The sequence below is a fragment of the Cimex lectularius genome, unplaced genomic scaffold (genome assembly GCF_000648675.2).
Source record: "Cimex lectularius strain Harlan isolate CLEC.00 unplaced genomic scaffold, Clec_2.1 scaffold72, whole genome shotgun sequence".
NCBI classification, from domain to species: Eukaryota; Metazoa; Arthropoda; class Insecta; order Hemiptera; family Cimicidae; genus Cimex; species Cimex lectularius.
This window is the reverse complement of record NW_019392678.1, coordinates 671,217-684,987: the sequence shown is the minus strand read 5'-3', so window position 1 is coordinate 684,987 and position 13,771 is coordinate 671,217. Positions and strand designations below refer to the sequence as shown.

Here is a 13,771-nt window from a genome sequence, read left to right as displayed (position 1 = left end):
TCTGTTAATACAATTACACTTGTTTAAATTATAAACCTGATTATCTGTCGTATTTTACGATTTGTAATAGTAATAAAATTAAAAAATGCAAAAATAAACGATTATTAACTACAATCCATAGTTAATGCCGACCATATCTGGTTTACAGCTGGCTCCAAAACCGAATATGGGTCAGGAGCTGGCATTCACGGAAATAAACCACAGACTCGAATTCATATAAACCTTGGACAATATACCACCGTTTTTCAAGCGGAAACTGTAGCTACTGAACACTGTGCCATGAAGATACAAAGGTTGACTATTGTGGTAGTAGAAGAATAGCCATCTACAGGAACAGCCTGATGGCACTGAAGTCCATTGCTGCATCGACGGTAAAGTCCAAAGTCATTTGCATTAGTGCTCTGTCAGACATCCTTGTCCGGGTGCAGGGAACACGAAAGTTCAATGACGCCTATTGATCCTGAACCGTTTTGTGACTAACAAAACTGCCAAAAACGTGGATACATTATGCAGTGGATTAATAATAAGTCCTTGCCCAATGGGAATGTAGCCCAGGACGGAGGCATGCGAAAAACATTTATCAAAGGACCATCGTAGAAACTAACAGCAGAACTACTAAATCTAAAACGTGCTGCTAGGACTAGAATAATAGTTGGACTGTTAACTGGACACTACTGACTCGGAGGCATATGTATAGGGGAAGCTTGGGTGTATTCAATGATCACCCCATTTGTAGGTTATGCAAGAAGTAGGAAATGTCACCCATATCATCGTCGAATGTGAAGTAACCCCTCGGCAAAACAGACAATGGCCTTTTCTATAAGTTAAGAAGGAAGTATCAAACGAAATTCGAAAAGTACAATAAGCCACAATTCAAGTGTGCGTGGGTAATACTACACCATTCCTTTCGAGTATCATCGTGATCTTTGTAACTCAATAGTGACACTGATAAGTTATTGAAGATGTTATTTTTCAATTTGGATAGATTAAATAGATTGACGATCATATTTTTATAAATTGCTCAAGGAACGTTCAGGACACCTATCAGCCCTGAAACCTTTAGTGGCATACCTAATTGACAAAAATGTAATGGCTAAGAACAAATCCTTTGTTTATTGGGAATATATTCCATTCAACAGGCAAGCAAAGGAGTTTATAAAAGACGGGGGCATATCTGCAGAATACGATTGGCAGAAATAAGCCTGTGCAGATATTGCAAAGAAGAAGAAAAAACAGCGGAAAACGTCGTCTGTTGTGCGAAGGCCTACGGAGGCTGAGAGTCCTAATCCTGGGAGAGGAAAAGCCAGGGCCTGAAGGATACACATGGGAGGCCATGAAAAAGCTTTGGAGTCTGGTAAAAAGCCTCAAGCTTAACGAGGAGCTCTAGCTTTAAAAGAAAAATTGGAGACGCACAATAGACCAACACTGGTCGCGGTGCAAAGGTCGTAGAGAGACCAGCTCCTATATAATCTATATGTCTATATTCTAACTATAATCCCATTTTTGTATAGTAAACGTTCGAAATATGATGATCTTCCATAACTTTAGTACGTCTTGTTACACTGCTAAATTTCGACACTAAAACCATACGTATGCAAGTTTTTCCTTTTTGTTGTAAATTTTGAAGAAAATATAGCTCAAAAATTGTTAATTAGACAAAATTTTTCAAAATAATTTAAAAAAGTAAAACCGAAGTAATAATATAAGTTCGAGTGGATTTTTAGCTTTTGTAATGAAGGTAATTTGTGAAATAATATTTTTTTGAAATAAATTAATAGCATTGATATAAATAATTTTTAGTGTCAATAATGGAAATGAACCAATTTCAGATATTTTTACAAGTTTTATTACGATTTCAGTTTTGAAAACATTTTTATACCGGCTTCCAGCTGATTGCAAAAAATAGGTTACTTTTGTTTTTGATTGTTTTACTTTAGAGTTTCTTTCTAAACATAAAAATCATTCAGATAGATAAACACATAAAGAGGATCGGCTTTACCTTAGGGGACACAAGATTAAATTGAATCGTTATGCCGAATGATAAACTGTTACCCCGGTGCAAAAATAATTGGATAGATTTAAGAGGATAGAGCAGGCTCATTACGTCTTGACTCAATTCCACCTATATGGTAATGCGTGCCGTTGAAAATTAATGGTATGGGAACTGTTACTCTAAGGTTGAACAGAAACGCCTGTTCGTGATTTCACAGTTTGTAAGATTAAATGAGGAAAATGTACGATATTTAATGGTTTTAAACGAAGAGGTCGCAGCGTGAACGGAGTGCGACAAGCGGTTTCCTGGATTATGATCAGCAGCATATGTTTGCGCTCATTAAACGAATAGAACATGCTTCTCAATTGTGCCAAGCGTGTTTACAGATAGTTACAAAGAAATTCTCACCACAGAACCCGAGCTTGAATATTATGGCACAGGGGCTCTTTTAAATTTTGATAAACGTTCTGCTTCACGGAATAAAATTGCAATAATTATACAGTACGTACCTTAGACTTCTTTGAAATTTCCAATTCCAGCAACTGAATTTATGTAACTTTAAATGTGTTGTTGTGTAGATTGAGTTATGTTTTGGAGTATTTCACAAACTTAGACAAAAAGACTTCATATTTTCATATGGTTTGAATGTAACAGCCGAAAAACTAACCTTCTGTGTTTTGCCTACACTGTTGTTTTGAAAAATTCACATAAATAACGTACTGGCTCTTTTTCTTTCAGACCGGCTGTTGAAGAGAGGGGTCGCCATTAACAAAAATAAGTGAATTTAAACTAAAAATTCAAATTGCAAACCTTTAGGAATTACATAAACTAACAGCGATTATAATTTTCCGATTCAAAGAACCTTAAGAGGAAACGAATCCATCCCTCCAAATAATAAAGAGTAGAAATTTCTTTCATGTTCCCATGTGCCATATTAATGTAGCAGTCAGCAGTCCATGTTCTTAGTTTAGTCCATGTAACCTTTTCATTATTGAGGCAACATTTTTAATGAGTTATATCAGACAATATATAATGGTTTTGACAGCTTGAGCTACTTCACGGCGTGACATCTCTCATCTCATATACAATAAACTAAAAAAAATATGGCATTAATCAACGTAAACAAATTTCTCATTTATAATCAATATAACAACATAACTAATATACATTTTTTCTCTACTATTATATAAAATTTTGCAAGGGAAAGGGATATAGATAGATCGAGATAGATAGAGATGGGGAGAAAGAGTGTGTGGGAGAAAGGAGAAATTGAGAAAAATATTGAAGAGATTAGATAGAGAGACAGATATATAGATGGAGAAAGAGAGAGAGAGAAGTTCAAAAAGTAGGGATGTGAGTGAGAGAGAAAAAGATAGATGGATAGTGAAGTTATTGTGGGTGAGAAAGAAAGAGAGAGGGTGAAATGGAAAGAGAAAGAGATATTTTGAGATAAAAGTTAACTAGAACTGTTTCATAGCATTACAGTCATAAATAAATGATCATATACTAATTGGCAATATCGAACTATATAGTGAATTTAGTGAATTGGTATTTTTCAAGAAAATTATGTACTCCAATACTATGTTCCAATTGATATGTGTGAGATAGTATTGTACAATTGTTTCCAAGCTTGTAACTGTATTTATACAGTCACCATCAGGACCTGTTGGTTCACAAAAATTCAAATATGACGATATCGTCTATGTGAATCGATACACTTCAGCATTAGAACAATGACAACTTGCAAAAACGGATTGTTGAAGAACGAAAGATCTATTCCTACAAAATAATGTAAAAAGGGGATGATTTTATCAATCTTGATAATATTTTACACTCGAATTTAAATAAGCGTTGTTGTGTTTGTGTACAAGAAAAATAATACTAAAAACTTTAACCGAAACCTTTTGTAATTAAAATCTTAAAAATTATTTTAAAAGTTGTATTTATTAATGTAAAAAAAGTGATCAACAATCCTTTGTTTTTATCCGATATTTTTGTGCTGATTGTACCTACACTGTAAAAATATCTTTAATTTGTTATCTGTGATAGAAAAAACATCATTGAATTTACATTACCTTAAAATCATAAAACACATTGTATTCGTTTGTGTATGATCAATTTTCAACTTCAAGTCGTAAGTTTTATAGCTCCATTTCTTGCTCTCTCTCTCTTTCTCTCTCTCTCTCTCTCTCTCTCTCTCTCTCTCTCTCTCTCTCTCCCTCATATTCTATTTATATATTTATTTACTATATCTTTATTGAACCAGAACACAATTTGAAGCATGTTAGTTGCTCGGTGTTAGTGATTTATCGAAAATTGTATAATTAAGTAACGTTCAAACTCCCTGTTGATTAATTTAAAAAAGACGCACCTTTTTTCCAAACGGTCTTCAATCCTATTCCTTAAAACCTAGTTGATTTTCCTGAGAAAGACTGAATCTCCTGAAGTAGTGAGAACTTTTTTATAGAGACCCTTTTTCTTGAGTGGTTTCGGATGGTTGTTTAGTCGATACCAAATAATAAAAGGGGCCTCGGAGGGAAGGAAGCTATTTTTATTATGGGGGTCCCTACGTTTTATCCATGAGGGGGTTTGAATATGGGGTACTAGAGCAAACGGATATAAACCCCCCGAAGCCTAGTTTCCGTCCCCAGATGCCTCAACCTGCAGTCCGAGGGTAGTAATGGCACCAAATAAAAAAACCAAAGGAATAAATTTATTAGAAGTATTCCGCTAATAATAGTAGTCGGTTGTTGTACTATTTAATTTTAAATATTCTAAATTTTAATTAAGCAGTTTTAAATACCATGATTTGGTGATCACGGAAGTAATTAGCGGTATTTTTTATTACTTCTACATTTTCATAAATTCAGCAGAATAATATTTTACAACAAGGGACCAAATAACACGAATCCAGTGGACTTTAACAATAAACAATAATGGCTTCCAAAATAAATTAATTTGAAGAGAAACACAATAAATAAACGAAATCCATTAAAAAAAACCTTGACCCAAAGTAGGAACAAAAATCACTCGCATATACAAATGATTAAGGATTCAAACTGTAGAAATAAACCTACAAGTAGAATTAGTATCGTGTTCAATAATTCAAAAATCACAATAAATAAACGAAATCCATTTTTAAAAAAACCCTTGACCCAAAGTAAGAACAAAAATCACTCGCATATACAAATGATTAAGGATTCAAACTGTAGAAATAAACGTACAAGTAGAATTAGTATCGTGTTCAATAATTCAAAAATCAACTGGGAAAAAATTAAGAGTTGTGTTTAGTAATATCATTATGAAGTTCTCAAAAGTTGGGGAAGTTTACTTTAATACATTTGATTATTCTTAGGTTATTTCTATCGTACAATAAAATGTAAAACTTCTAAAACAATGTAAGTTTAAGGCACAAAACAATGTGTTGTAGCACGTTTGGATAAGGAAACGGAGAAAATAATGGTTATGTTGTTGATATCAAGTAAATTGCAGTTATTTTCTACTGAGAACAGTTTCTAAGCGGCTATGCATTTAACACAATTAAAAACTTAAAAGTTGTAAGATTCCATACGCTCTTTATATCCTTTCTAACCTCTAAAACATACACTCACGCACATAAAAAGACACTCGGACGCATACAAGTACATACACTTTTCAAACGTAAAATTACTGCGATTTGTCTGTACGACGCACTTTCTTGCTCTCACTCTCTCTCTCTCTCTCTCTCTCTCTCTCTCCGTTCCCTCTTAGTTTTTTATCAGTTGTTTTCATTAATAAGAAAGAATGAAGAGAGATGAGAAAGAAACATTTAAGAAATGAACTGTAATGGAGATGTAAAAACATGTAAATGATTTTCAGATCCATTAACATGATTTGGCAATTTTTATCTATATAGAAAAATTTTCAAGATAAACGACGACTGTATAAGATGAACTAACTATTGTCGTTCTAATCGTTTGAAACATGATTGCCTCTTTAACAACTTTTAGATTGAGAAACTAGCATCAAAAGTCGTGTAAGGATTTTTTTGGTGATGAAAGTAGCGACCCTCAGTATTTTGGAATCGGTTTCCTTGCAGTAATTCCACCCCAGAGGGTGATAGCGTTTAATATCTGCTGAGACCTGGTTGAAGTGTGGGGGTCAAAGTCGGATTCCTGAGTGACAAGTGGAGTGCCCGCATCTTCAGACTGTCTCCGTCTAAGCCTGATAGACAGCCACCCTTCTGCAATTTACCGACCAATTTCACACGTCCGAAAGCAACCACCTTAGCAACGTTTCAAAACAATTAACCATAGACCGGTCCACCCCTAACCCGATTTAAACTTAGTTCTCTAATTAGGACCACCGTGGAATTACTACGAAATAACAGTCTGCGTAATTGCCTCCGGGGAGTGAGATTTTAAATCTAATTTAACCAAAGGAGAATCCGCCGTTGGAATTATGAGAGTCCTATAATGCATACCCTCCGGTGGGAAATTACAGTAACACGGTGGGTTAGTAAATCTTTTGCCCAAAACAACAAATTGAACCATTTAAATCATTACAAAATGAAATAGTAAAGATTTTTCTAACTCTACATCTTCGTAAATTAAACTTTTCAAAATTTATCCTCTTCGTGTAAAAACATTAAATCATAGATATGTAACCTAACTTGCCCCTCCTAACACTATAACTTCACATAAACTTAGCCAAACCCGTTCTAAGCCCTATAACCCTATCCTGACATAACCTTTCTCTTATCCTAACCGCTCCCTACCCTTTCTTAAAACTTAGAATGACATATCACATCTAATCAAATCATTTTCACTAAAGTGAAAACACTATATTTTTTAAAAATATTTTGAAGCAACATAACTTTCATAAATAAAATAAATAATCATCATAAATAATCATTATTATTATTCTAGATTAATTGGATGTTTTTTTATATTTATTCAGATATCGTGAGATGCGTTCGGGTGTGATGTAGGTTTCAGAAAACATTTTCTTTATCGTGCCAACGTTTCGATCTTTTATTGAGATCATCTTCAGGGCTCAAAGTGTTTGTCTTCTGTGTAATTGTGCCATCCTTGCGTGTCGTGTTGAGAGTGCCGGGGCAGAAGGCAAATAGACATAACAAGTCATAAACAATGAATTGGTCACATCACAAGTACATTATTACAGACGACATAATTAATTGAGAAAAATATAGTAAAATCGTAATTATCATTTTCGAATTCAAATTTCCACTAAAAACGATTCTTTTGTTAGCCCAATCTGTCATCATCCCCTTCTTCATAAATAATAAGCACATGTAATCTTTGTTTGATTTAAATAATTTAAAGTTCATACAAAAGCCACATAAGTGATACATATTTTCTAATATTTTCGATGCTAATCGCCTACCAACAAAAAATTACAGGTATGATCGAATTTTGGGATTTCTGAAATGTATATATTTTTTTAATTGCTCCGTCCTTAACTTAATCTCGTTTAACAAATACATGGGATGATGCAATTTTTAAAACTTGCTCTTCGATTTTGGTTGAACTTTCCATTTTTGTACACCTCGCGACTATCAGTCCACCTGGTTGACGTCTAAATTAATTGCGTTCTTACCGCCTGACCATCGGATTCTCAGCTGTCTTATTTTGCGGAAATATTACGAAAAGATACGGTTAATTGAAATAAATTAAAACGTAATTGACATCAAAGAGATCTAACAAGCAAACTCGCGTTTACCAAAAGTGTTAAATATCAAGCTTCGTGTTAATTGCTAAAATAATTAGATTATCAAGATTGATTACAAGATATTCAAATATAGGAAGTTGAGTTATACTATAGTACTAGTTAACTATATGGTCCACTTATTCATTTCTTCTAGCTTAAATACGATCGGTCAATATTTTTTGTCGTTGTTTTTAGAAAATAAATATGGTATAGTTCAAAATGTTTCTTTAATAATGACACGACTTTTCACATTGTATATTACTAGAAACCTGGTTGATCTGCCCTAAAAGCTTAAAAAGTACAGCAAAAAGCTCAAAATGTGCAGCTTTTAAAAACCTAAAACGTGCTATAATCCTTTTTTACTTACAATTTACAAAAAAAAAATCAAAATGCAATTAGCCTGGCCTATAATCAGAGAAAATTAAAAACAATTAAAATGTTATGCCTACTCCAACTTGAAAAACTAAAAATCTGTCATCATTTAGAAAATAAGGGAGCCTTTACGTATAAGAAAGAACAAATACGAAAAGAAGAACTGTTGGAATTATTCGGTTACTTTAACGGACGAATAAGGACTAAATGCAAACAAAAAGGATTTCATCCCACTTTTTAAAGTTGGGAAAGGGGTTGTACTTTAAACTGGGTCGCTGATTTATTACCAGAAGTAAGGAGGAAATTAACATCCTTCTGGTATCGAACTAGCATCTTAGTTACAACAACCATTCTCGTTTATAAATTTGATTTGTCGTCGTGAACCAAAAAGTGAATTTATTTTTCCAATAATTCACCAGAGCAGTGCAAACTGTGACTCGGTGGCTACAAACTTTTCAATTTATTCCCTGGAAGACGCCAGGCGTCGCGACAATTTTTCCACCAACAGTTGAGTAAATATGGCCGTAAATAATGGTTTAGTGCGGCGCTGCGGTCCGCGCCGAGGCTGCCAGTAAACGTCGAAATGATTTATGAAATACACTCTACAACGGCTACTAGTGAAAAGAAAAATTATCCTAAGTTAAAAACTTTTTTATATTCCATATATGACAGTTTTTTTAAATAGATTTAATTATATTCCGTTCGATTATATTCTGACTAACTTAGATTCCATTGGGCTTGATTTATTAAACTTAATCAATAGAAATTCTCAATTCTTGACCAACTGAATAAGAGATTTTGACTTTCCTGCGGATAAATTCAAACAATACTCATAAGTCATAACCTTAACGTAAAGTAATTCCTTGTAGTTTTCTTTTCTGTGTAGAATTGGTACAATCAATTGTTTTGACAAATGGATTTATTTCCAACCAGCCTAGCCTCCTCTATTGCATACAAAAATCACTTTATAATAATTCAAGTGCCCCTCTGTTCGCATTTGTTCAACATAAAAAAGAAAACCACAAGATTTTTCCTAAGATGGAACATTTTCAATAAATGTAATTTCTGCGATTCAAGTAATAATAACAAAAATAATAATTCAAATGTCGCTGACGAGGGTTCAAATCAATTTACAATACTTTTTTCATATTATTATCAATAAAAAAACCATGGGTTATGTCGAGATTTGATTCGAGAAACTGTAGCACAGCACATACCAGTGGGATGACTTAACCACTCGGCCACCACTGGTCTCCCTAACAGGCAAACATTATCTTTTAAAAGTAAACGTGATGTCCTAGTTACCGGAAAAATAATTTTTAAACACTTTTTATGTACGACAGCGTTGCAGCAACTCTAAAGATTTACTTTCTTCATAAAACTGCTAAAACTGTGTAATATCTGCATCGTCCTCTTGGTAGCGGTTATCCGCAGAGTACCATAAACCATCTTTCAATGAACTAGCATAAACTGAAGATGTATTTCTCAGAAGAGTATCGCTTTTCAATTTACAATATAACAGTAGAAACTGCAGAAGTATTATGTGATATTTTCATAGGTTTTAACTTATTAGAGCAAATATTGTTCAATATACGAAAAGGAACAATAAATCCGGTTTTCAGTATTTATTAAATCAACATAAACTGTGGAAAACAGATTTTACGATCATTTAAGCAGAAAGTACAGAAGTAGTTTTTTGCAGAGTATTAATTATTTCACAATAAACCAGCAGAAAAAGAACTTCGCGAAAGTTGAATAAATAACTCACAAACAGTGTACTATTGTTTAATATAAATAAAGTAAGGGAATGGCTGTCTGCAGAGAAACCAAATGATTCTAGAACTCCGGAAAATATACTTTATGATAGTTTTACTAGCTCTAATTTACAAACTGTCAAATGTTGGTACACGAGCAGAAACCACAAGGGTTGTTTGCTCCAGGAAAAACACATACCACAATCAAATAGCAGAAAGTACAGAAAGCATATTTTATGATTTTTTCAGCAAGGATAACTTACAATTTGTAAATTATTGTTCAATTTAACCAGAAACTACAGAACGCTTATTTTTAGACATTCCGATTTCACAGATAATAGCTCTATTGTGAATAACATTTGAAACATTTTACCTCTCTAAGAGTTCTTATTACCCTGAATCACCATACCAATAGAATGTATTTCAAGATTGACAATTGATCAAACAAATGAAGGAACCAAATCAGACGTTTTCTGTACAAGCACAAAGCTAATAAAGCATAGGCATGTAAAAAAAAATCACATCAAAATTAGACGGTGAATGCATCCAAATTTTCGAGAACCTGGGGAACTCAACGATTTGATGGTTTCTTGGTTACCAGAACGCAAAAGAATTTTGGGTAATGAAAAGGAATGTCCCAAATGTGTGGAACATACGCATTGTTGGTCCATTGGATGGACAATTGTAAATTAACACTGAAGACGACTCATATATATATAGTATATCATATATGTAGTATATATATAGAGTTCAAGTGCAATACAAGGATTAAAACGTATTTCGATTTTTCATATTCATCACCTTTCTCTTTCATCATCTTTCAGTGGTGTAATAATCTTGGAAAAAAAAAATATATATATATATATATGTATATATATATATATGTATATATATATATATATGTATATATATATATATGTATATATATATGTTTTGCCAAAGAGACCGTAGGTAGTAATATGGAAAATGGAAATACGTTTTAATCCTTGCATTGTACTTCAATTTTGATTGCAAAATAATTTGGTTTATTTACCAGGAAACAAATAAAACAAATAATAAAGAAAGAAAAATAAATAAATGAAATCAGTTCAATAAATTAAATATAAAATTATAACAATATTATTAAATTGTTGTGATTTACTTCTTAGAAAAAAGAAAAAGAATTCATTTTATTTTCTTTATAACAAATATTTCGGCTGGGAGGAATTTTTCAATAATGGTATTGGTGGAATTTATAAGAGCAAAAATTTGATTAAGTTCTTTTTGTGGATTAATGGAAATTCAAAAATAAATGAAAATTGTTTGAATTCAAATTTATAACCTATTTAGATAAACAGATATTACATGAATGAATGGCTTCGTTTAGAGTATTCATGGTTTTCTTTGAAATTCAAAGCAAATACATTTGTAAGCATTAAACGAAAAGTCGCAACGACAGATTAGCCAATGAATCCATCTCAACTTTGATTTAAGCAGAAATAGAAATGCTTTGAGGGGAGGCATTCAAGTCATCCCATTCAGAGGATGCGGAAAAGCTTTCAGGAAGGTCTAAAAAGCTGAATGTTATGACCCGTTTGATCCTCGACATTTCTCTATTGGCCGTTTGCTAATAATAAGCCTTCCATCGAGGCTAATTAAACCTTTATGCTGATTGCCTGTCGAAAGTTCGTTTTTGCCGATTGCCTTCAATTTAAGCAAATAGGAATAGGACTGCGTCTACGGGGAAATATCGCGGTCTAGAAAGAAAAACGGGTGTACGAGTCTTCAATTACGGAGAGTAAATTTGGTCCTAATCACGCATTCATGTGTTCCTTAACAGGGTAAACATTTAACGATGATCAATGGAGAGGAAAAACTGTCAAAGGGCATGACAATTACTTAGGGCAAATATTTAAGGGGTGAGCTCAATCTTTGCTTTAGATTTGATGCCTAATTTGTCTCGGGCAAAAGCCGCGACAGCTCAAAGGGCCACCCCCGCCTCCCGCCAAAAGGAATTTTTCATTCGTACAATGAGCCGGAGCTATTCCCTTTGATATCACTGACAAATTCTTATTCCGCTCCCTCCTCCGTTTGAAGCCGCCCCCGGGGGACTTTAGTATAATTACAAAATTTCTCTTATTATTAAATGTCCCTTGAAAACCACTTTTAGAGTTTTTTTCTGTATGCAAAACAAATAAGACGCTTGGCGAAGTATTTAATTCCGAAACTTTGTAACGTGGGTCAACTTTTATCACCAACATTTAAAAAGCCCTAACAAATTGTTATAAAGTGATTCTCTTCGTTTTAGAACGAAATTTTCAGCAGCTCAAGAATGTTGCTTTTTTTAAAGTATTTAACTTAGAATTAAATTTTGTATCAAAATAATCTATTCATCTAAGAAAAGGACATTCTTAAATTGCCTCATAGACTTGAAATAACACTACTACATATATATGTAAAACGTAATTATTATGTACCACATAAAATAAAATGAAAATATTTGATCCACATGTACTATGTGTATGTAAATTTTGATCAGATTAACTTTTTAGAGATTTTTTAAGCTGTTGATTTTAATGATGTATATAGCCGGGAACACACTTACCCGATGCAACGCTATGCGACGCTACCCGACGCAAATCAAGTCCAATTTTCCATAAGATTGTATTACCCCCGTGCACATCTACCCGATGCCACGCAACGCTACCCTACTCTACTCTACGTGATCCCCACTTCCAGATTCTCGTCGGGTAGCATCGAGTACAGTCCAAGACAAAAGAACCGGGCACTCATATTTTTATTCAAACGACATGTATTATGGTCTTTATATTAATTACAACATACTTATTTTGAATATAAACTAAATTAACCGAGATCAAAAATTCATAGTTATTAGTTTTTATTAAAAAAATAATAATAATAATTTTAATGGTTTGGTAGAAAATTGATCAAAACACCGGAATACCATTTTTTGATATAATGAATTTAACTAACAATTTATTACACAGTTATGCTCGTAAAATTTAATTAACAATTTATTTAATGGTTTTGCTCATACAATTACACCATTTTCGTCGAGTAGCGTCAGGAAAGGACCCTCATATGTTTTGTAGTTTATGTCAAAATATGTAATTTTGTTGTTATATTAATTACAACATTCTTATTTTAATATAAACCAAATTAAACGAGATCAAAAATTCATGAGTTTTTATAAAAAATTATTTAATTATGATGGTTAGGCAAAAAATTTATCAAAACTCCGGAATAACTTTATTTAAACAATTAAATTTAACTGACAATTTATTACATGGTTGTGCTCAAAATAATGCATTAAGAACAAAAAAGGCGTTGCGATTGTGCTACTGATTTGTGATACACGCTGTGTGACTGTACAAAGCTGGTTAGCATGTTATTAGCGTTATTGTTAGCGGTTGAAAAGCTCGCTCCTCTGAGATTTATGTCTGAATATCAGAAAGAAACGTGAAAATATCTCTCCAGTAATTTCATTTGATATTGAAATGATAGCGAACGTCATAGGAGAGGCGGAATCAATTTTTACACTGTCACTCACCCTGAGGGAATCGGCCTGAAGAGGAAATCATTGGACCGTATGATATGCTCCAGGTTTGTTACTATTCTGCCGATGTAAGAGACATCGGATTGTATATTGATTGATCGGAGCTGACCGACCCTTGATATGAGACCGCCGTCCACGTTGGTTAATGGATTGGAAAATAAGTAGCCTGTATCAGTGGCACCCCGTCGTCACTTAGCCCTTTTCGCTATCGGGTCTCAGATTATCGGGGGCGTGACGTGCCCAACAATTGCCATCGAATAAATCCCTTAACAATCCGAGTACAAAAGGAAAAAACCTTTTCTCTGGATAATTTTCTTTGTAAACGGACTGTTCTGTTGTTTTTGTATTACAACTGTACCAACCACCAAATGATTTATAAAAGTTGAT

At 33.3% G+C, this 13,771-nt stretch overlaps 2 protein-coding genes across 9 annotated transcripts in view; one reads left to right on the top strand and one right to left on the bottom strand.

Annotated features, from left to right (window-relative positions):
* The window catches only part of LOC106667050, a 258,398-nt gene extending 255,666 nt beyond the window's left edge, over window positions 1–2,732 (bottom strand). For 3 of the 8 annotated variants that reach the window (XM_014394680.1, XM_014394679.1, XM_014394684.1), the window contains exon 1: window positions 2,503–2,732. The gene's annotated coding sequence lies outside the window, so the exon portion shown is untranslated. The remainder of the gene's footprint in view (window positions 1–2,502) is intronic. The other 5 variants (XM_014394683.1, XM_014394682.2, XM_014394678.2 and 2 more) reach the window with 3 other exon arrangements.
* LOC106667049 (zinc finger protein basonuclin-2) overlaps window positions 1–13,771 on the top strand; it is a 284,164-nt gene that overhangs the window by 10,216 nt on the left and 260,177 nt on the right. The gene's annotated exons all lie outside the window — the stretch shown is intronic.